We start from the raw sequence: 21868 nt of genomic DNA, 5'->3' as shown, positions 1-21868 counted from the left end.
AGGAGTGGAAATAGGCAGGCAGGAGCTGGCTTCTGCCATTCTGGGCTTGACTCTTTACCCGTCCTTCTGAGTCTGTTTCCCTACGTGAAAGGTGTGTCAGGTGGGGGGAAGGTGGAAACAGTTATTCCACCTACTCCTTAAGACCATGAGGATTAAGGAGGAGGATAGGAAGAAAGGAACTTTCTATTTTATTTATTTTTTTATGGCATGTGCCAGGCTGTAGGCTGGCACTTCCAAACAGATGCTCAGAAAGCTACTCCTTTCCCTTCCTGTCCTTTTCTTCATTGTGCCCTCTTGTGCTATGCAGCGCCCCCTCCCTTCTCCCAAGTCCCAGTCTCTGTCTTCCTGCAGCACCTAGTCTGCACCATGCATTCTATCCTTGGTGACAGAGCCCCTTGATCCCCAAAGTGAGGTCCGTACACCAGCACCTCCTGGAAGCTTGTTAGAGATGCAGAACCTCAGGCCCCATCCCGGACCTGGTGAATTAGACTCCACATTTTAACACTGTCCCAAGTGACTTGTGTACATGGTCAGGCTGTATAAGGGTGGTCAAAGCAGATTCTCCTCTACATGTGTGCGTGTGTTTGTTTCATCCATGAGACCCTCTCCTTGAGTGGCTTCTGTACTGGGGATTTCCAAAAACAAGAGCAGGCAGAGAATATGCCTGTTCTAAAGATTCAGACATAAGAGGGAACTGAATTCAGGACACACAAGGTCCTTTCTTTTCGTCAGTGTTCTTTCGAGTTTTCTGATTACGTCGAAAGAGAGACTGTATTTGGGGCTTATCTGTCCTTAATACCTTATAAAGAGTACCCCCAATCCACAGGCAAGAACGGAGATGGGCTCAAGGCAAGGCTCGAGATGTTCCTGGGAGGTGGAGACAATTAAACATGGAGGAAGTAGGCAAGAGTTATTGGGGAAGTTTGACGCCAAGATTCCTACATCCAGATGCTTTCCTAAATACCTGGTCTTCTCAGTTAAAAGTAAGCTCTGGAATAGAACAAATCTTGTATCTACTTCATTTTGTATGGCTCCTCTTCCCCTATCCCAGAGTGATTCACAATGGGTATTCAAATATTTATTGCCTTGACCTGGAGTTTGGTATGTAGAGTAAGACGGTGTTGTTGAGATAATTGTTGATAGTCAATACACCACAAACACGGCCATATTCCTCTTGCCTGTGCCCAGGGCAGACATTAGTAATCAATTGTTGCACTCTTCCACACTGAGCTTCAATCTGGATACAGCACTATAGAGCATCACCAAGTGATCAGAGTTGATTAGGCATGATTGGCTTTGGTCCAGATCTCCTGGATGCCAGGATCCTATCTAGCAAGTCTGTTTCCAAACAACCCAGCTGAATGCCGTCACAAGTCAGGCATTGGTAATGGTGATGGACTTGATGACAGTAAAATTACCGTCCTTTTCTTTCCCTTTTGGTTAGAGTGGGTTTAATGGAAATCAATCACAAATGATACCTAAAATTTACTTTAAATTTGGAAATAACACACTAACAAATAACACATGAATCAAAGAAGAATTCCCAAAAGAAATTAGAAAAGATTTGAACTGACTGAAAATGAGAACACAGTATCTCAAAACATGTGGGATACAGCTAAAGAAATGGTTATGGGGAAATTAATAGCATTAAATATTTCTGTTAGGAAAGAGGATAGGCCCATCCTAAATTAAAAAAAGAATAAATTAAACCCAAAATATATAGAATAAAGGAAATAATAACAGATAGCAGAAATCAATGAAATTATTTTTAAACACCAGAAAAACAATGGAGAAAAATAAATTTTCTGTAATGAACAATAAAATTAATATATCTCTAGGTAAATTAATGAAAATGGGGGAAAATACAAATTATTAATGAAGGGGGGATATCACTATAGTTTCTTTTAAAATGATAACAAGGAAATATCTGAAGCATTTTGTGTTGAAACAGTTTACAACCTTAGATGAAAGGGACAAATTCATTGAAAGATACATATTAACAAACGAATTTAAGAAAAATATAGAACATGGCTGAGCCCTCTATAATTGAATTTATAATTAAAATTTCTCCCAAACAGAAAATTCCAGATCCAAAATGGCTTCATTGGTGGACTTTGTCAAACATCTAAGGAATAAGTACTACAAATTTTTTCAGAAATTTGAAAGGTGGGAACACTCTCTAATACTTCCCAGAAGACCAACACTATTTTGATACCAGAAGATAATGACAAGAAAAAACTACGTTATAATTCTATGTGAACACAGACACTAAAATTCTTAACAGTTATTAGCAAGTCAAACCTACCAATAGATACAAATAACAATACATTGTGACCGAAGACAGTTTATCCCGATAATGCAAGGGTGGCTTAATATTAAAAACATGTATCAGTGGCATTCACCACATGAAAGAAATGAAAGAAAACTTATATGAGAAAGACAATAAAATACAGAAAAATAACTTACAATTTAACATTCATTTATGATTAAAAAAAAGAACTGTCAGCAAACTAGGAATAGATATAACTACCTCAACCTGGTAATGGACACCTACAACTAATACTAGTTTTTGAAAAATAATTTCAACATTTATTTTAGATTCAAGAAAGATTTATTCTTTTAAAATATAATTCCAACATTTTAGATTCAAAGGATACATGTGCAGATTTGTTTCATGGGTGTATTGTATGATGCTGAGGTTTGAGGTATGAATGACCCCATCACCCAGGTAGGGAACATGGTACCCAACAGTTTTTCAGCCCTTGTCCCATCTCCTTCTCCCGGTAGTCCCCAGTGTCTATTGCTGCCATCTTTATGTTCAGCTTCAATGTTCGGCTCCCACCCATAAGGGAGAACATGTGGTATTTGGTTTTCTGTCTCTGTATTAATTCACTTAGGATAATGACCTCCAGCTGCATCCACGTTGCTGCAAAGGACATGATTTTGCTCTTTTTTGGTGGCTGCGACTCTGTCCCTTTTGAGACAGCAGCCACTCCTTGGTTATGGAGTTGGAGACAGAGATACTTGGAACTAATTGATGCCTTTGGCAGAGATGGAACATTGGAACATGTTCTTTTTTGGTTCCAGCATCTATCATGTTATTTTTACTTTTATTTTTATTTTTAAGGAAAACCTAAGTCTTAGGTCCGGGGGTCCAGGTAAAGTAGATACCACTTCTGTACTCCAGGGACTAGCACAGGACCAATCAGAGCGCTCCATCCCTCAGTGATTGATTCAGAGAAGAGCATGTGACCCAACCCTGGTGAGTTCAGACCTAGGTTTAGTCCAGGGTCTAGTTCAGGTTTGAAGGTGGACAAGAGTAAATCCTTTGAACTTTAGTGGCTTTTGCTTTTTGTTTCACAACTAAAGCAGCTAATAAGCAATATAAAGGGATAAAGAAGCAAACCTGGAGGTGGTGAAGGCTGCAGGTGGATCCCACTTCCTCCCTCAGGATCTCATTGAGGCACATGTGGCCACTTGGTGGCCTCAGTAGACTGAGATGTTTGCCGTGTCAAAGTTGAGCAGAACAGACTTGCTGTCTTTTATAATCTACCACATCGGCAGTCGGGATCAGGATTTATTACACATAAGGCAGTAATTCTGTAACTCAGAAGTCACATCAACAAGCCCTGAGGTTCTAGGCCTTGAACACAGCACTGGGGCCATGTCTTCTTATCTACATCTTTGCTCTGAGGTCTGCTTTATAGGGCCAGTCATAACTTATCATCCCAGGCTACTGAGAGTCCATCCTAGGACTCGTGGAACTGTTGGCAAAGAAGCGCTGTCTGTTTAGAAGAGTTGGATCTGAGAGGACATAAGGCTAGAGCTACTAGAAGAGCTGCAGAGAGAATTTTCTTGAGGATGAATAAAAATAGAACCCCAAGATAAGGGGGCAGTGGAGGAGGTATCATAATCTAATGATTTCATTTGAGCCCCTGGATCCAGCCATGCCTGAATCTTGTCTGCTCCTAGACTTTTCAGGTAGTTGAGCTAATAGGTTCCCCTTTTTCTGCTTAAGCCAGTAGGATTTGGACTTCTGTTACTTCCACAAAAACAATTCTGACTAAGGCAGATGGAGGGTAGAATCTATGAAGTGTTCTGATTCCTCAGTGGAAAAGGTAATGGCATGGAAACCAGGGTATCACCTTCCCCTTCTGCCATCTCTGCATAATGACTCGCCTTCTTGGAACTTCAGTTTGCTCTTCTGTAAAACAAGTGGGTTTTGCTGGGTAGCCCTTAACGTGACTTAAGAAGACACTAAGGATGGAGGATTCCTCAAAAGCAGTCGGAAACAACTGGATAAAGTGCACGACAATAATAGTGTCTGCTATTGTGCATTGAGCACTTACCCTCTGCCAGGTGTTCTGGCCATGGTCTCATTGAGTCCTAGTAACAACCCTCTTAGGTAGGTACTCCTGCTATCCCCATTTTACAGATGGTAAAACTGAGGCACAGGAGGTGAGGTAAGTCACCCAAGATTACATTGCTAACAAGTAGTGGAGCCAGGATTTGAACATGAGCCTGCTGAGCCCCCTCCTTGCAAGCTCGGCCTACTTGCCTGGCTTGGGAAGGAGAGTTGGGGAGGGAGGGTCATATTTCTAAAGTGTTTCCTCGGCTGGTTGTCACCTCTGGAGCTAATATCAGCTGATTGGTGCTGATATACATTTAGTGCCCACAGCTAAACAACCTATGGCATCATAACTTAGAAAAGATGCCTGTAAAATATCTGAGTATTGAAAGTTGTATTAGAAAGGTATTATTGCAAACAAGAAGGTACTTACAAAGAAGAAATAAAACCAGGAAGATACATAAGTGCAAACAAATAACATGGCAGAGCTGACATGTCTCAAATTCCTAGTTTAAGGCCTGGCCAAAATCTTAAAAATTATCAAGAAGACCATTTGAAATATGGGTTTATAGCTACAATTCCTAAAGATAAATCTTACCTACAGTACATAGCATACTTTGGGACATTAACCAATAATAGAAGCACAGGTCCACAATCCATTATCTGTAAACCCAAAATTCATAAACCACTGAAAGTTCTTAAGTGTTTTTGGTAAGTTTGAGATACACTTATTTGGCAATACCTGATCCTAACAGATATGAGGCCGTTGAGAATATTTACTCTCTTTAGTGTAACTGATCACATTTGTCTCTCTGTGTTTGTTTAGAGTGCTAACCCATATCTCCATGGGGATGTTAGCTGATATTCAATATACACACCAGCTTCTCTTCCTAAAATCCAAAACAATTCTCATTTCCGAAGCACCTCTGGGCCCAAGAGTTTTGAATAAAGGATTGTGGGTTTGCACAAATATATCATTCATATTCTAAGCATATGTGTAGTGTGGGTGCATAATACAACTATTTCACTGATTGGACATACCATCAAAGTGTACAGGTGATAGTTATTGGGGTTCCATCATAAACAGGAAGTGCTCCATGCTCACAGACCCTCCCAGCTGTAATTTTCCTGCTGTCATGTCATTGCATGCTCTATTAGTATTCCTTTTCTATCCTTGGCAAAATATATTGTGACCATTTTCTTTTTTGTAGAGTCGAAGTCTTGCTTTGATTCCCAGGCTGGAGTGCAGTGGCACAATCATAACCCACTGCAACTTTGAACTCCTGGGCTCCAGTGATCTCTGCCTCAGCCTCCCAAGTAACTAGGATTATAGGTGTGCACCACCATGCCTGGCTATTTTTAAATTTCTTTTTTTTTTGTAGAGACAGGGTCTTGCTATATTGCCCAAGTTGGTCTCGAACTTCTGGGCTCAAGCGATCCTCCTGCTTCGGCCCCCCAAATTGCTGGAACTACAGGCGTGAGCCACCATGCATAGTGAGTTGACACCATGCTTTATTTGATGCTTAATATAGATTTGGTACAAAAGAGGTGTGCAGTAAATGTTGAAAAACACATAACGAAGAAAAAAAAGAAAGAAGGAAGGATGAGAAGGAGGGAGAAAGGAAGGCAAAAAGAAAATGAAAAAGAAGGAAAAAAAGGAAAAGAATGAGAGAAAGTGAAAGAAAAAGGAAACAGCTAAGAAAAAGAGAAAGAGGGAAAAAGAAAAAAGAAAGTAAAAGAAAGATGGTGAGTGCTTTGGCTTGTCAGCCCTTTCCCATGTATTCCTGCTAGACTGCCATGTTACTGGCCTCATAATGGGTAACCTCCCAGCTGGGGTAGGTCATTGCAGTGCTCACCATAAAGGAAATAATGTCTTCTAGGGTGAGTGTCTGTGCTTGTGCCTAGTCTGCTAGTAAATTAATATACTTACCCACTGTCTGCTGCTTAGTTTAATCTGGCATGTTTTATCCACTTTTTAAAAATTTTATTTATCCAAGTTTTAAAAGATGCTGCATCTGACAAGATCTGTGGATGGATACTGAGACAAGTGGGCCAAAGTTGAAGGAGAAATAGGATATTTGCATGATCCCGACTATACTATCTTCCCCCAAGATCTGTATTAAGTACAAAAGGATAAATAGTAATTTACGGTGGAGAAACCTGGCAAATGACACCAAGTAGTCAAAGTTAGCATTACCAGTAATTAGACATTGTAACATCTTGAGCTTCTGGATACAATGCACTGAGAAGGACACAACATCATTTCTGTCATGTTCTTGCCCACAATGTATGACCCCAATCCAATCATAAGAAAAGTCAACAAATCCAAATTGAGGACCATTCTGCCACATAACTGGGCAGTCCTCTTTTAAAGTGCCATAAAAAGGTAAAGAAAGAAAGTGCAATTGTTACGTATTGGAAGGGATTAAGGAAACATGTTAACTAAATGTCAGATGGGATTCTGAATTGGATCCTGGAATGGCGAACAAAACTAGTAAAAAATGGTTAAAATCCAAATACACTATGTAGATTAATTGATAGTCCTGTACCACTGTTAATTTCCTGGTTTTGATAATGATGTTATGGTTATATAAAATGTCAACACCAGGGGAAGGTGGATGAAGAGTATACTGGAACTTTCTGTACTATTTTTTGTACAAATTTTTTTTCAAGACTTAAAAGGAAAAATAAAACCTTCAGTGCTGCATCCTTATTTAAAGGCCAAGGATGTGGAATAACCAGCATTTTTACATACTGCTGGTGGGACAACAAATTGAGAATTAGATTTAGAGGAAAGTCTTAATTAAACATGTGCGTCCCATTTGACCTTGCAGTCACAGCTTCCAGGAATGGACTCCAAAACAAAAAACAAAGAAATAAAACAGAGGATGGGGTGCAAAGGTGTATGGGCAAAGATGTCCACTGCTGTGTTGTTTATAATACTGAAAAACTGAAGATAATCTTAATGTCTGTTACAGGAAATGGGGTATATAAATTATGGTATGTCCAAACAGTAGAATAAATGGGTGACTGTTCAGAAAAAATGATGTCAATATTTTTATATTGCTATGGAGACATGCTTGTTTTATACACAAGTGAAAAATTTAGTTAACAAAATAGTATGTGTAGTATAATCTAGTTTATCTAAAAATGTATTTAAAAGGCTGGAAGAATGCATCAAACTGGTAACTATGGATATGGATGGGAGAAGGGATTATGTGGACATTTTTATTTTCTTTATATTTGAATTTTCACAATCACATATGATGTGGAAAAATGAAGATACAGCTTTGAGAAACAGAGGCACAGAGGACAGGTGGGAACAAATGCAGTCAGCTCCTCCTTCTGTTCCCCCAGCCGAGTGGGACTTTCCATGTCTAATTCCTCACTTATCAAGCTCCATCTATAGGAGTGGTGAACCCTGCCAACGGGAGATAATAAGCCTGTATAATAGCTGCAGAATTGCAGGTACTTCCTGCTGACCAAGACCTCAGAGCAAAGGTTAAGGCATGAGTCTCATCTGGGTGATCTCCAGGCAGGTCATGGCCGTCTTGGGTTGGGCTCCTGAGAAAAGAGAATGCTACTTCCTGGGGAGCCCCTGACTGAGCCCTCTTCAGGGGCTCAAGAATGGGAATGGGGGTCCGGGCATGATGACTCATTCCTGTAATTCCAGCACTTTGGGAGGCCGAGGTGTGGGAGAATTGGTTGAGCCCGGGAGTTCGCGACCGGCCTGGGCAACATAGCATGACCTCCCATTGGCTGGGTTCATAGCTCCAGCAGATGGAGCTTGATAAGTGAGGAATTAAACATGAAAAGTGCCACTACAGGCATGTGTCACCATGCACCGCCAATACAATATGTCATGGTCAGCAGGAAGCACCTGTAATTCTTCAGCTTTTATACAGGCTAATAAAATGAGCCATGCACGGCGGCATATGCCTGTAGTTGCAGCTACACAGGAGGATGAAGTAGGAGGATGGCTTGAGCCCAGGAGTTGGAAGCTGCAGTGAGGTATGATCACCCCACTGCATTCCAGCCAGGTGACAGAGTGAGACCCTGTCTCTATTATTAAAAAAATAGGAATAGGGAAGGAGGAAGGAATCCTAGAGGGTAGAGGAAGGAATAAGAGACAGTTCTCATGAGTCTGGATTCTAAGGATGAATGACCTTGGGCCATAGTGATGAGTCTGGGTTCTATTCTGGGAATGATGGTTCAGGAAAGGGCATCGGAGGCCTGAACAGGCATTTGGGTGCTATCTGTCCCCCTGGGAATGTCCCCTTAATCCTCGCCCATCTTATCAGAGAAATGCCTCCAGCATGGAAATTTCCACATAAGGACTGAGGTGTAGCCAGGTAAACAGAATGTCATCACCTAGCCCCCCATGATAACATGAGCCACAGAGGCACAGAAGGGTGCAGAGGAGGGAGCACATTCTAGAAATGTAGGGATTTCCATGGCTTCCTTCACATACCAGCAACAAGGGGGCTGGGAGGGAAAGGCAGTGACGTTGTTGAGAAGTGGTAGTCATGAGCTGGGTCCAGAAACCTGACTGTGGGCTCACTGTTGAACTTGTCCAAGCCTTGGTTTCTACCTCTGTGAAATGGGTATAAGAACAGGAGGTGCCTTAGAGGACTGTTGAGGAATCAAGTTAGCACAAAGCCCGGTGCTTAGTGCACGCCCAATGACTCCTCCAGCTGGGGACTACAGTCCACCCTCAGAAAAAAAACCCATAAGCACCAGGGATGATGAGCTGCTGTGTCACAATTGTCATTGCTATTGCTAACATTTTATGTCTATGAATCTCTTCAATTTCTATCATTCAAGCTTCTGGGAATATCGTTTTAGCCTGAAGCTTGAAAGAAGGGTCTCCATAGCGGTTGAATGTGGCTTCAAATCTCTATGATTTGAATAGTGTTCTCCCCAGTAAGGCACTCCTTATAACACCACTGATCTTCTCTACTCACTCCCACCCATGTCTTTGTTCATGCTGTGCCTCCCCCTCAACCTGATACATCCTTTTCCTTTTTTCCTTATGTTCAAATTCTGCTAGTTCTTAGGTCCAGCCTCAATCATACTACCTCCCTGAAGCTTCCTCTAAACATTGTTTATCTATGCAGTCTCTCTCCAAAGCCTTTATATGTTCGTTATTCTACGGTTTCCATTGTGTCTGTCAACTGTGTATTCTTGCCTCCTCTGTTTGATCCCTGAAGGAAGAGAGATAAATCCTTCCTCATAACTGCAAAATGGCTGCAAGGGCTCCAGACCTCACATCCTCTCAGCCTCGTGTTCAAAGGAAAGAGAGCTTTGAGCTTCATTGGCCTGATTGGAGTTAAATTTGATCTATGAACCAATCATGGTATCCAGGAAATGGGCAGTATGATTAGCTTAGACCAGGGATTGGCATATTTTTCTTAAAGGGCCTGATAATATTTTAGGCTGTGAACCATGTGATCTCTATTGCAACGACACAACTCTGCTGTTAGTGTATGAAAAAAGTCATAGAAAATAAGTAAATGAATTGGCATCACTGTCTGAAGAAAACTGTGTTTGTAAAATCAGGTGACTGACCCATAGGCTATAGTTTGCTGACTCTTGGCTTAGAAAGGCCAATGAAACTATTGTTTCTGGAGCAAGAGTAGGGTCATCAACCCTTTCCAAACCACATGGATTGATTGTATGGAGGATCCACAAAGGAATTCAGGGACCATTTTACTATGAGAAAAGTTAAAGGGTAATGGGCAGAGAAAAACAACTTACTGCAAGGTTTGTTGCCACATATGAGTCTGTGAGCCATGAATCAGTCTCCTTCTGTACCTTCAAGTAGATGAAGAGAACCAGGTTTGTCTGCTTAGGGAGCCACTTTACCCCCAAGGTATTTTCAGGAGAACACCATGAAGTGGGGAGCAGAGAGCTGACTAAAAAGCTCTCCCATTAATGTACAGCCTATATCCTTCCAAACACTTTCAAACTTAGGATTTCAAAGTCTGCCTGTGCAACAGGAAGGTCAAGCATGTTATTGTCCTTATTTTACAGATGAAGATGCTTACCCTCTAGGTATGACATGAAAAACTTGCAGAGATAAACAACATATTATATTTCATTTCATTTCATTTTATTTGTTGTTTTTTGAGATGGAGTCTCACTGTGTCACCCAGGCTGGGGTATGGTGGCACGATCTCGGCTTACTGCAACCTCTGCCTCCCAAGTTCAATTGATTCTCTTGCCTCACCCTCCCAAGTAGCTGGGATTATAGGCACGTACACCACGCCTGGCTGATTTTTGTATTTTTAGTAGAGACAGGGTTTCACCATGTTGGCCAGGCTGGTCTCGAACTCCTGACCTCAAGTGATCCACCTGCCTCAGCCTCCCAAAGTGGCACCACACCCAGCTGAAATAGCATATTCTAAAAACTGGCCATACAAGATTTGTAACCTATGCACCACCACTCTCCACCCCACTCTCTTGGCAGACATCAATAGTCCATCACCATACTTCTTCCCACTGAGCTCAGAATCCTTCCCACAACAGAGCAGCCAATCCCAATGGATCAGCATTGGCACATGAAAGGAGGAAACCCATTTGTTAGATTGCCTGACCATGTAGTAGTACTTGTGGAATTGCCAAGTTACCTAGCACTACCCCTTGCAGCTGTTATTTATTGGGTGCTTACTATCTGCCCGGAGCTGTGCTCATCTCATTTATCTTTTAGAATTCTGGGCACATGTCACAGATGCCGTGGTACACATTACCAGTCAATTCTGGTTTCAGCCCCAGCAGCAGTGGATAGTTCCCCCATGAACTTAGACTCACCTTAAGGCAGCAGTCTCAGGGACTTGCTGTCCCTGAAATGTTTCTGCATTTGTCCTAGGTCATTTCTAACACTGAGCCTGCTAGGTGGCAGCCAAGCTCTGTCTAGGAGTGCAGGGACTAGCTAAATAAATACTCTAACCTCCCATTCTCCATGGGCACAGACCTGGGAGGTATTTCGTGCACTTCTTCGAGGTCCCTGCAAAATCAAGACCCTGTTGCCTAGGGCAATGACCTTGAAAATAGTCATAAAATGGCATTTTTCCTTCTCACTTGCTCACTCTTCCTTCCTGATACCACCTTCCAAGTAAATTACCTGCACACAGGTTCATGACTAAGGCTCTGCTTTCAGGAGAACACCAATGAGAACAATCAGGATACCAACTAGGGCAACCGTGGACCCCATTTTACCTGTTAGAAAACTAACTCTAAGAATCCAGGTAACTTCTTCAGGGTCACATAGCTGGTCTTTCTGATTCTAAAGTTCACGCTCTTACCCACCAGGCAGTTCTGCCTGATCAGCAGAACTTCAGATCACAGGTGGGCACCAAGGAATGGTGTTCTGATACATTCAATGCTGCATTTTGGCTGGTGAAAGAAACTGATTGGATTTGACAAAAAGGAAGTCAGGCAGTTTTTTCTTTTCTCCTAAAATTAACCTTACTTTCAGTCATCCCATTCAGAAATAATCATGCTCACCCTAGGGAACTCCACCAATGTTTCATTTTCTAGGTAATTAAGACACTTCATTAAATCATTAAATTGAATTCCATGAGAAGAATATGGCAAAGATAAGCTTTTTTTTTTTTTTTTGAGACAGAGTCTTGTTCTGTCACCCAGGCTGGAGTGCAGTGGTGTGATCTCGGTTCACTGCAACCTCTGCTCACTGCAACCTCTGCCTCCCAGGATTAAGTGATTCTCCTGCCTCAGCCTCCTGAGTAGCTGGGACTACAGGCACCGGCCACCACGCCTGCCTATTTTTTTTTTTTTTTTTGTATTTTTAGTAGAGACGGCATTTCACCATGTTGGCCAGGATGGTCTCGATCTCCTGACCTTGTGATCCACCCGCCTCGGCCTCCCAAAGTGCTGGGATTACCGGCATGAGCCACCGCGCCTGGCCAAAGGTAAGCATTTCAAACCACACAAATTGGAAATAATGAGGAAGCATTCCTTTATGTTTTATTTTAGCAGTTTCAACCCAGGCTGGCCCCTAGATATGGAGAAGGGTAGAGGATGTGGCAAAGTGATGCTCTTCAAGGTATCATGGGAAACTCTTAACTAGCTGGATTGAGGTTGGAAAACGTGCCCTTTCATTGACTATTTAGTTCTGAATGCAGCCCTGCTTGGTCAAAGACCATTGTAGGTAGGTTCTTTTCAAATGGGCAAGAGATGTCCAGTTGTCTTCTCTTCTGAAGAGGAAAAAGGGCCCTAGAACTGTGGAAGCAGCTGGGATGAAAAGGCCATATTCTGAAACTGTTCATGACTGAACAGAACCTGGGAAGGTGAGCAGCAATTGGGTGGACCCGAGTTGAAAATTCAGGAGGAATGGCCACTCTAAGAGTTTCTCAATCTGAGGCTGAAGTTGGATGTTTGTCAGTTTCTCAGGATAAATAGCATATCCCAAAGTGGGAAACGGGCTGGTCCCCAACTCCACTTCTGCTCCTAGCTTTCCAGTTTACTCTTACAAAACAAAACAAAAAGATGAAAGCTATCACATGGGTAAGATATTGCAAGTGGTTAGCTGCACTGCCCTTCAATTCAATAGATGGTGCATTTGTAATATAAAGGAAAATTTCCTGTAGGTTAGTGATATTGGTGAGGATGTTGTAACCGGTCCGTGACTGTGGTATTTGTGCTCATACGTCAATTTCCAAAGGCATATACAATTTCTCTGGGACTTCTTTGAAAGCCATTCTAAAGATTAGTTTAGGGACTATGTTGATTAAGCTTTTTGTTGTCCTCTGCACTGCTCAGCGCCCACCTCCTATTGGGTTTGGCCAATAGGGGGTACCAGCAGGAGACTGGAGGGTGAAGGAGAGAAGGCCAAGGCATTTATTCAATCAACTTTCCACTCCCTTCCGTACTGTGCAATGGCTGCCTGTCAAGGGGCCCCATTTCTAGAGATCCAGCATTTACTAGCCTCTGGTGACACCATCCCAATCCATACCCCTTTAAGCCCACAGGTGGCAATGGCTCTGAACTACAGCTAATCCATGGATTCATCACCAAACCTTCTCTCTTCTCTTAACCCTGGCACATCTCTGCAAAGGGTCTGCTCATTATACTTTCTTCTGATAAACTCTTTTCAAGGTGCCACCTGCTTCTTGCTGGGACCCTGACAGTCACAGAAGCTCTTCCCATAGTATCTTGTGCATGTCCTTTCCAGCAGCACTATTGAGAATTTTAAGTAGAGCAGTTATTTAGCAAAGCACTAAAGAGTTCAGGCATTGGAGTCACACAGATCTGGGTTTGAATCTGGTGTTTTTTTTTTTTCTTTTTACTCAATCATCAACTGTGTGACTCAGTTTCTTCATTTGAAAATGAAGATAATAGATTTGAACTTAGAGTTTTTGTGCCAATTAGATGATGCACATTAAGCTTAGCAAGTGCCCACCGTGTGATAAAGGCTTGATGATTTTTGACTGTTATTGTCACTATTATCATCATTGCCTCATTATCTGTCCACCTGATTAACTTGAGGTGAGCTCCTTGCTAATGTACTCCTGTCTGATTCACCTTTTCAGCCCCAGGTCCCCCCAAATGCCTTGTACTTTAGGTGCTCAAAACATATTTGTTGTTTGTTTGTTTGTTTGTTTGGAGACGAAGTCTCACTCTATCGCCCAGGTTGGAGTGCAGTGGCACGATCTCGGCTCACTGCAACCTCTACCTCCCAGGTTCAAGCGATTATCACGTCTCAACCTCCCAAGTAGCTGGGATTACAGGTACCTGCCACCACGCCCTGCTAATTTTTGTATTTTTAGTAGAGACGGTGTTTCACCATGTTGGCCAGGCTGGTCTCAAACTCCTGACCTCAAATGATCCTCCTGCCTCGGCCTCCCAAAGTGCTGGAATTATAGGTGTGAGCCACCTTGCCCAGCCTCAAAATATATTTGTTTAATATAATAACATCGTGGCAGAGACAATACCATGAGACCGCCAAACTCTGCCTCATTTTCCTCTTGCCACACAAGAAGACTACATTTCCCAGCCTTCTTTGCAGCTGAGACCATGCCCCTGAGTTCTGGCCAACAAAATGTGGACAAAAGTGATGTATGCTCCTTTCCAGACTGGGCCATAAAACCCTAGCATGGTCCTCCAGTTAAGAGCCAGCAAACATTTTCTGTCATAATAGTAAGTATTTTTGGCTTTTTGGGCCATGAGGTCTCTGTCACAACTACTCAACTCTGCCACAGTAGCACAAATGAAGCCGTAGACAATACGTAAATGAATGAGCATGGCTATGCTCCAATAAAACTTTATCTACACCAATAAAGAGATGGTGGACTGGAATTGGCCCACAGGTTGTAATTTGCTGAACCCTTTTCTAGTTATTCTCTCCACTTTTCATGGAAACCTTGGATGCCAAATGTTGCAGATGCTGACAACGCCAAGATGGAGGGGCCTGGGTCTCTGAAAGTCTATAGGCAGCAAGGTCCCCCTGCCCCCACCCCCACCAGAGTACACCATGACATAAGCTTCCATTGTGTTAGGTTATTAGATACTGTGGATGTTTGTTAGCAGCAAACCTATACTGACTCATAGATCAATGATCCAGAAACAAAGTGCTCATGTCTGTAGCTGGGAAGAACAAAATATAAGAATTTAGATTGAGACTGCTAATAAGGATCATAGTAATTACAGTAATAAAAAGTTCACATATTCAGTATTTTGTGCTTCTTAAATTCTCATGAGCACGATCTCATTTGTAGCCTCATAACAACCCCACAAGTCAGGCTCAGCACATGTCATTATCTGCATTCTATACATGAGGAATGGAGGCTCAGGAAGGGGAATGACTTGCTCAAAGGTGTGTTGCTGGTAAACCACAGAGCTGGGTCACCCATCAAAGTCTCCATTCTCCTGGGGCAGTGCAGTTTCCACCACTCCATGTGGTATCTGCTATCCAGGGTATTATTTCCTTAATTTAAATAAGACCTCAGACTGCTAACATTTACTGATTCTCACTGTGTGCCAGTACCTGCTGTGAGCATCTTGCATACGTCATCTCATCTGAACCTTGGAGAGGTTAAGCCACTTGCCCAAGACCTCTAAGTTCTTAGGTGGTGAAGCTAGGATTTGAACCCAGGTCACTCTAACTTGAAATTTGGTCCTCTGAGAACTGAAAATAAGAATTTTTAGTGGGAGAAACCTCAGCTCCTTTTAGCCTTAGCACATTTTAAAGCAACATTTAGATTATTTATTCAAAATATATTTGTGGATACCCCACCAGGTGGATTATCCACCTGTGTCAGGTGCTGTGGTAAGATCAGTGAAGCATGCAGGCATTCTATGTCCTTCTCTTGTGGCACTCAGAGATCAGTGGGATCCTGGTAATAGTCAGTTCAGGGACAGTCCAGGCTCAAGTCACCTGTGCATGGTCTAGAAAGCCTAGGAGAACTCCACTTGAATTCCATCGAATGCCTTCTGCAAAGGAGCAGGGGTTTTCTATTACTAGAGAAGAGGAAAAGATGTGAATTTGACAAAACAACAATATCATTTATAGATGCTTTACACTCTTGGAAAAGGTGGAAATCAAAAAGGATTCCTGGAGAAGTGACATGAGTGAGTTAAGCAGACAATGAGTGGGCAAGAGGACAATAATGGTATTGTCAGTAAGACCACTCCAAGGAAGAAGGACAGCAGGCTTAAATGCCTGGGGGCTGGGGGAAACAGAATTTTGGTGCAGCCACAGCATGGATCAGAAGGGATGAGAATGGGAAATAAGTAAAAGATAGAGATTAAATTGAAGAGACCCAACAATGAATGGCCTTGGCTACCATGTTGAGTTCTTTGGAATTTATCTTGTGGGCAATGAGGAGTCACTGAAGGGGTATAAGGAGCACGACATGATCAGATCTGTGGTTCAGAAATAGGACTTTGAGAAAGCCTGTCTCATTCACAGCTGTGCCTAGAAGAGTGTCTGGCATACAGCAAATGTTCAAGAAACAGTGTTGGAATAAATAGCTTAAGCACAGATTGCTAGGAGAGCAGCGGAATAACTGACTCCTAATTTCTGCTTTATTGTTTTTCTTGACCCAGAGACCAACCCAGAACCAATCTGGAAATCAGGGTCATCAGAAACTCTGTCTTTCTCCCCCAGGATGAAAAGTAATGCTGAGAGTATGTTGAAAAGTACTTTTAGATTGGGGGTTCAAAGCAGTGTAAGTGATGAGAATATTATCTGTCATTTTTCCCATTCTCTCTGCTTTCAAAGGCCTCTGTCCTGCTTTATACCACATCCATCAGACACACTAATTTTCATATCTTCGCCTTTGTAATAACAAGTGGCTGAATGTTGCTAACTGTCTGCCATCTGTGCACAGAGGCACTGGTTCCTGGAAATGAAGGCAGCCTGCTGACCATGGCAGCCACGGCCCTGGGGATGTTTTCTTTTAGGATTAAGCTTTACCTACAAGTCTGAAAAGAAACATCGTGTATCAGGATGTCTCAGGGTCAATTCCAGACCTTCTGAGCTCAGGTAACCCCCTTGACATATCAAAGTATTAGCATCCAAACTTACATGTCAGATGGAGACCATCTGATGTAGTTTTAATAAAGGAAGAGAATTGGCAAAGCGTGGTGGCTCACACCTGTAATCCCAGCACTTGGGGAGGCCAAGGCGGGCGGATCACAAGGTCAAGAGATCAAGACAATCCTGGCCAATGTGGTGAAACCCCGTCTCTTATAAAAATACAAAAATTATTTGGGCATGGTGGCACGTGCCTGTAGTCCCAGCTACTTGGGAGGCTGAGGCAGGAGAATTGCTTGAACCTGCAAGGTGGAGGTTGCAGTGAGCCAAGATTGCACCACGGCACTCCAGCCTGGTGACAGAGCAAGACTCCATCTCAAAAAGAAACAAAACAAAACAAAAATTTAGGTGACACAGATCTGGGTTCAAAACTCCAGACTCTGTCACATACTAGTTGTCTGGCAACTTAATTCCTGTATGCCACAATTTTCTCTCCCTGAAAAATGGACATATCTATTCTACTTTATGAGATTATTTGGGGGTTTAAATGAGCTAAAGTAGCTCATGTTTGGTAAAGAGTAGCCATTTATTTCTGGAGACATTCAAGCTCATATGGTATCAATGCATGAGCCAATCTGGGATCTATTTTCTCTCAGTGCTTCTCCCTCACCTATTTTCTCCCTAATACACATTTTCAGATCTGTGTAAAATTTCTAAGTAGTAGATAGTATGTATGTGTGTGTGATGGGATATGGTCACAATTGTGGAATGCTGGTCAAAAATCTCTTGGAGATCTGTTGATTGCAAGTGATAGAATCCAAGTTCAAACCCTTGTTAGCTTAATAACTGGAAATGACAGGTACAGAATTGGTTTCAGCAGCTCATCCATGAGATGAGGGCTTGTTCTGTCCATCTCTAATCGCAGCTTCTCTGTTGGTCATATTCTCCCCTCCAATGGTACTTCTTTTCCATGGCACAGTGGCTTGGGTGGCAGTGGGACAAGGTCACAGGAAACTCGAAGCTTCTATCATCTCAGCTTAGCATCCTTAGAGGAAAGAGGACACCTCTTCCTATCCACTTCAGATCATGGAAGGGCTCTGATTGGCCTGTCTTGGGTCACATGTCCACTACTTGAACCAATCACTGCAGCCAGGAGATGGCGTACTATACCATGATTGTGCAGGCTTTGGTCATGTGATCCATGTCCCACGTGATTGTTGCCATCGTGGGGTTATGTGATTAGTGGTTCCATTAGAACCACACGGAGCTGGGGAAGCACATTCTCTAAAACCCTGTTTTATGAGGGAGGGGCCCTTTAACCAGAACAACAACAAAAAATACCTTAGAAGGGAGGCTGGGCAGACAATAACGATGTTATCACTGCAAACATTTCCCTTCCTGTTTTCTCCCTGCCTCCCTCAAGGACTAGGGGATCTGTGCTCGTGTTTGTGCTCTGTAAACACTGGCTCTGTCAGGACCTGCTAGAGCTGTGGATAGAGGTTTGAGGAGCATGAGGTTGGGCTCAGACATGTCTGAGATCAAATTCCAACTTTTCTCCTTACTGGCTGCACTACTTTGAGCAAGGTACATAACCTCTCTGAACTTCAATTTCCTCATGTGTAAAATAGAGATCATAGGTGTCCTAATATGATAGTTGTGAAGATGAAATAAAAAGTGCTTCAATAAGTGGTAGCTCGTTTAATAATAATTACTATGATTATATCATCATAATTATTATTTTTAGGGCTGATGTGGCACTCCAAGAAGAGTACCTAAGAGAGGCTTGACTCAGTGTTAAGGTTAGATTAGAAATGATCTAATCTAATTACTTCATTTTACAGATGGGGAAATTGAGGCCCAACAGATAGCTTGACCCGTTTACATGAGATTGAACTGAGGAATTGCAAAGACGAGTTTTTGCAGGAGACTGAGCCTGGAGTCAGTTAGCCTGGCCAAGAGCATTCAGAAATTATGAGGCCACAAAAATGCTTTTTGGCTTGAAGCATCCAAATGGGCCCCACCCATCTCCCAGAGAGTCAGGCCTCCTTCTCCTTGCTACTGGCCCCTGTATTCCCAGGCTGGTGAATACACATCTTTTTTTTTTTTTTTTTTTTTAAATACTTTGTTCTTGAAATACTTCAGGATGACTGGATCTTTTTGTATGAGAATTAGAACTTTGAAAACCTTGGTTTTTGGCATATATCTCTCCCCAATACCTATATGGGCAGTTTTCTTCCCCTTCCCCTCCCCTCCCCTCCCTCCCTTCTTCCCTCCCTTCCCTTCCTCCCTCCCTTCCCTTCCTTCTTCCCTTCCCTTCCTTTTTTTGTTCCCTTTATTCCTTCTTTCCATCCCTCCCTTCTTTGTTCTTCTCTTAGTATTTAAACATACAATGCCGTGTGCTAGGCACTGTGCCAAGGGTGGGGTCAAAAAATCACTCATCTTTACATTTATAGTATTTCTCAAGTTCATCTTTTATGCCTGGCATTGTACTAAGGACCCTGGGCATTAAGGATGCAGCAGGAAATGCAGCAGACTTCATTTCTGCTCTTACAGGGCTTACATTTTGAGCGTCTTCTCTTCAAGAACCTGGATGTTTAGTCTGGGTTGTCTTCCTTGAGAAAGGATCGCGTTGGGTAAGGCTGGAGAGGTGAGTAGGACCAGAGCATGGTAAGAGGTTTGGAGTTTCTTTTGAGGGCAAGGGACAGTCACTGAAGTATTTTTAGCAGATGTAGGTCACACCTGGGCTCGTGTTTGAAAGGGGACACTGCTACCTGCCCACCTCTGTAGCATCATCTCACATTATTCCTCCCTTCACTCTCTGGGCTCCCATCCCTCTGACCTTCTCTTACTTTCAGCAATATGCTGTCCTTCTACCACCTCCAGGCCTTTGCAAAAGTCTTTCCTTCCACCTAGAAAACCCTATTCCCCTCTTTGCCTTGTGAACTCCTCATCCTTCAGTGTTCAGCTCAAATTATACTCTCTGGGAAGTTTGCCCTGATTTCTACCTCCACCTTTCCCTGCTGAAGTAAGCCAAATCCCTGATCTATGCTCTCAAAGTATCTAGTCCTTCTACTTTTCCTTGCAATGATCACAATTGAAAACAATTAATTGTGTAATTGTTAAATTTAGTTTTTTTTTTAAAGAAAAAATAGTCTCAGGCTATAAGCTCCATGTAGATAGAAGTTGGATCCGTCTCCTTTATTTTTATACTTCCAGCATCCAGGATTTGTTGATTTGTAAATATTTGTCGAATTTAAAAATGGATGACCAAGGGAATGAGAAAGTGAATGAGTGAGGGAGTGAATGAATGAATGAGCAAATGAATGGATGAGTAAATAATAAATGAATGAGTTATCACCTATGATATCTGGGATGTGACCAGCCTGAGAAGCCTAAATCCTTGCAGTTCCTATGTGGTTTTTACCTGACATGATAACCCCTCCCCTAATCTAGTCTATTACTGTTTTCGTGTGTGTGTGTGTGTGTGTGTGTGTGTGTGTTTTTTTTTTTTTTTTTGGCACAAGACCTTATGAATCACTTACTGGTCTTGTACTCACATGCTGAGTAGAAAATAGTTTTAATCTCTGTGTCCACTCTGATTGATTGCTCATGGCTACTTGGAGCTCTAGGATTCAGAGATACTGGGAGACTGCTTTGGGCTTGGGTGGAGAATGCCACTATCTGTTAGCAATGTCTGCCATGGATACCTCAGGGGAAATGTATTGCCTATTCTTCCTATTTGTTAGCCTTGGACTCCTGGGGCAACTGTCCCCTGATGGTGTGGTTCGTTTGAATCCTAAAACCAATTTCTCTCATTATTAGGAAGACTCAGTGCTCTTTGGGAATCTGTGCTGACCTGAAATGTCAATTCTGCTGCACTGCTTGGCATGTAGCATCTATGTTTGTTTGTTTGTTTGTTTTTCTCTCTCATTCTGCTCTTTTCCTTCAACTCTGGTTTCCTCACAGGGTTCATCACAAGCCCCTTGAGGGACCACTTAGCCCCATCTGGAAAATGAAATTGACAAATTCAATGGATTATTTTTATCTCTTGGGCTGAAACCAGAAAGTAAATCAATTCCCCCAGGGAGAATTTCTCAAAATGTAGTGTGAGATCAGCTCATTCAAATCACTGGGAGCTACTTATTGGTTAAAAAGCAGCTTTCCTCAACTCACCTTCTTCCCTTACCTCTCAGTTAAGCATCAGATGGTGGCATTGTCCATAAAAGGCAGTGTGTAAGGTCTGGTGAGGACAAAGTGATTTCTCTGGCATTGTAAAATGAGCTGGGGGTGGAGGAGAAAAGGCTGAAGCTGCTAGTTCTCAGCTCTGACCTGCAGTTCCCAGCTTCCTTCAGCTAAATCCTACTCCACTTATTTTTAGCATGGGGCAATGGAAAAGGCAATGCGCCAGCACCAGGAAATATATTTCTAGTCTCCGCTCAGCTGGTTATTAGCGTATAACTTTGGGGCTTCAATTGTCTCATTTGTAAACTGAGTAAATCAACACCATCACCATCAACCCTTTTGCTAAGAACACCGCTATCACCCCAATCATTGTATATCACCATCATCATTCCCATCATCACCATTGTCACCAACATTATCATGCCATCATCGCCATCAACATCACCATCATCCTCATCATCACCTCCATTACCATCATCTTTATTCTAGGTACCACTTACTGAGCATCTGTCCGGAGCCATGAGGCCCGGAGTTAGCCGACCTCTGTTGCTTGATCTCCGCAAAGCGGAGACAAAATGGCACATTTCCGGGTTCTTCATTGTAACCTGTTCCCCTGAGCGCCTAAAACCTTTCCCGCGCGCGCCCAAACCTTTCCCGCGCGCGCCCAAACCTTTCAAGCTTGCGCCCAAACCTTTCCCGCCGCGCAAACCTTTTCGCGCCCAAAAAGATATGCAGCCTAGGGCGCAGGTGGGATCCCGCGCCCGGGAAAATTATAAACCCGCGGCGCATGCGCAATTGTAATTTGAGAAGACCGGACCCCCCCCCCCCCCCCCCCCCCCCCC

The sequence above is a fragment of the Piliocolobus tephrosceles genome, chromosome 10 (genome assembly GCF_002776525.5).
Source record: "Piliocolobus tephrosceles isolate RC106 chromosome 10, ASM277652v3, whole genome shotgun sequence".
Classification (NCBI taxonomy): domain Eukaryota; kingdom Metazoa; phylum Chordata; class Mammalia; order Primates; family Cercopithecidae; genus Piliocolobus; species Piliocolobus tephrosceles.
Note: the sequence above shows the minus strand (reverse complement) of the source record.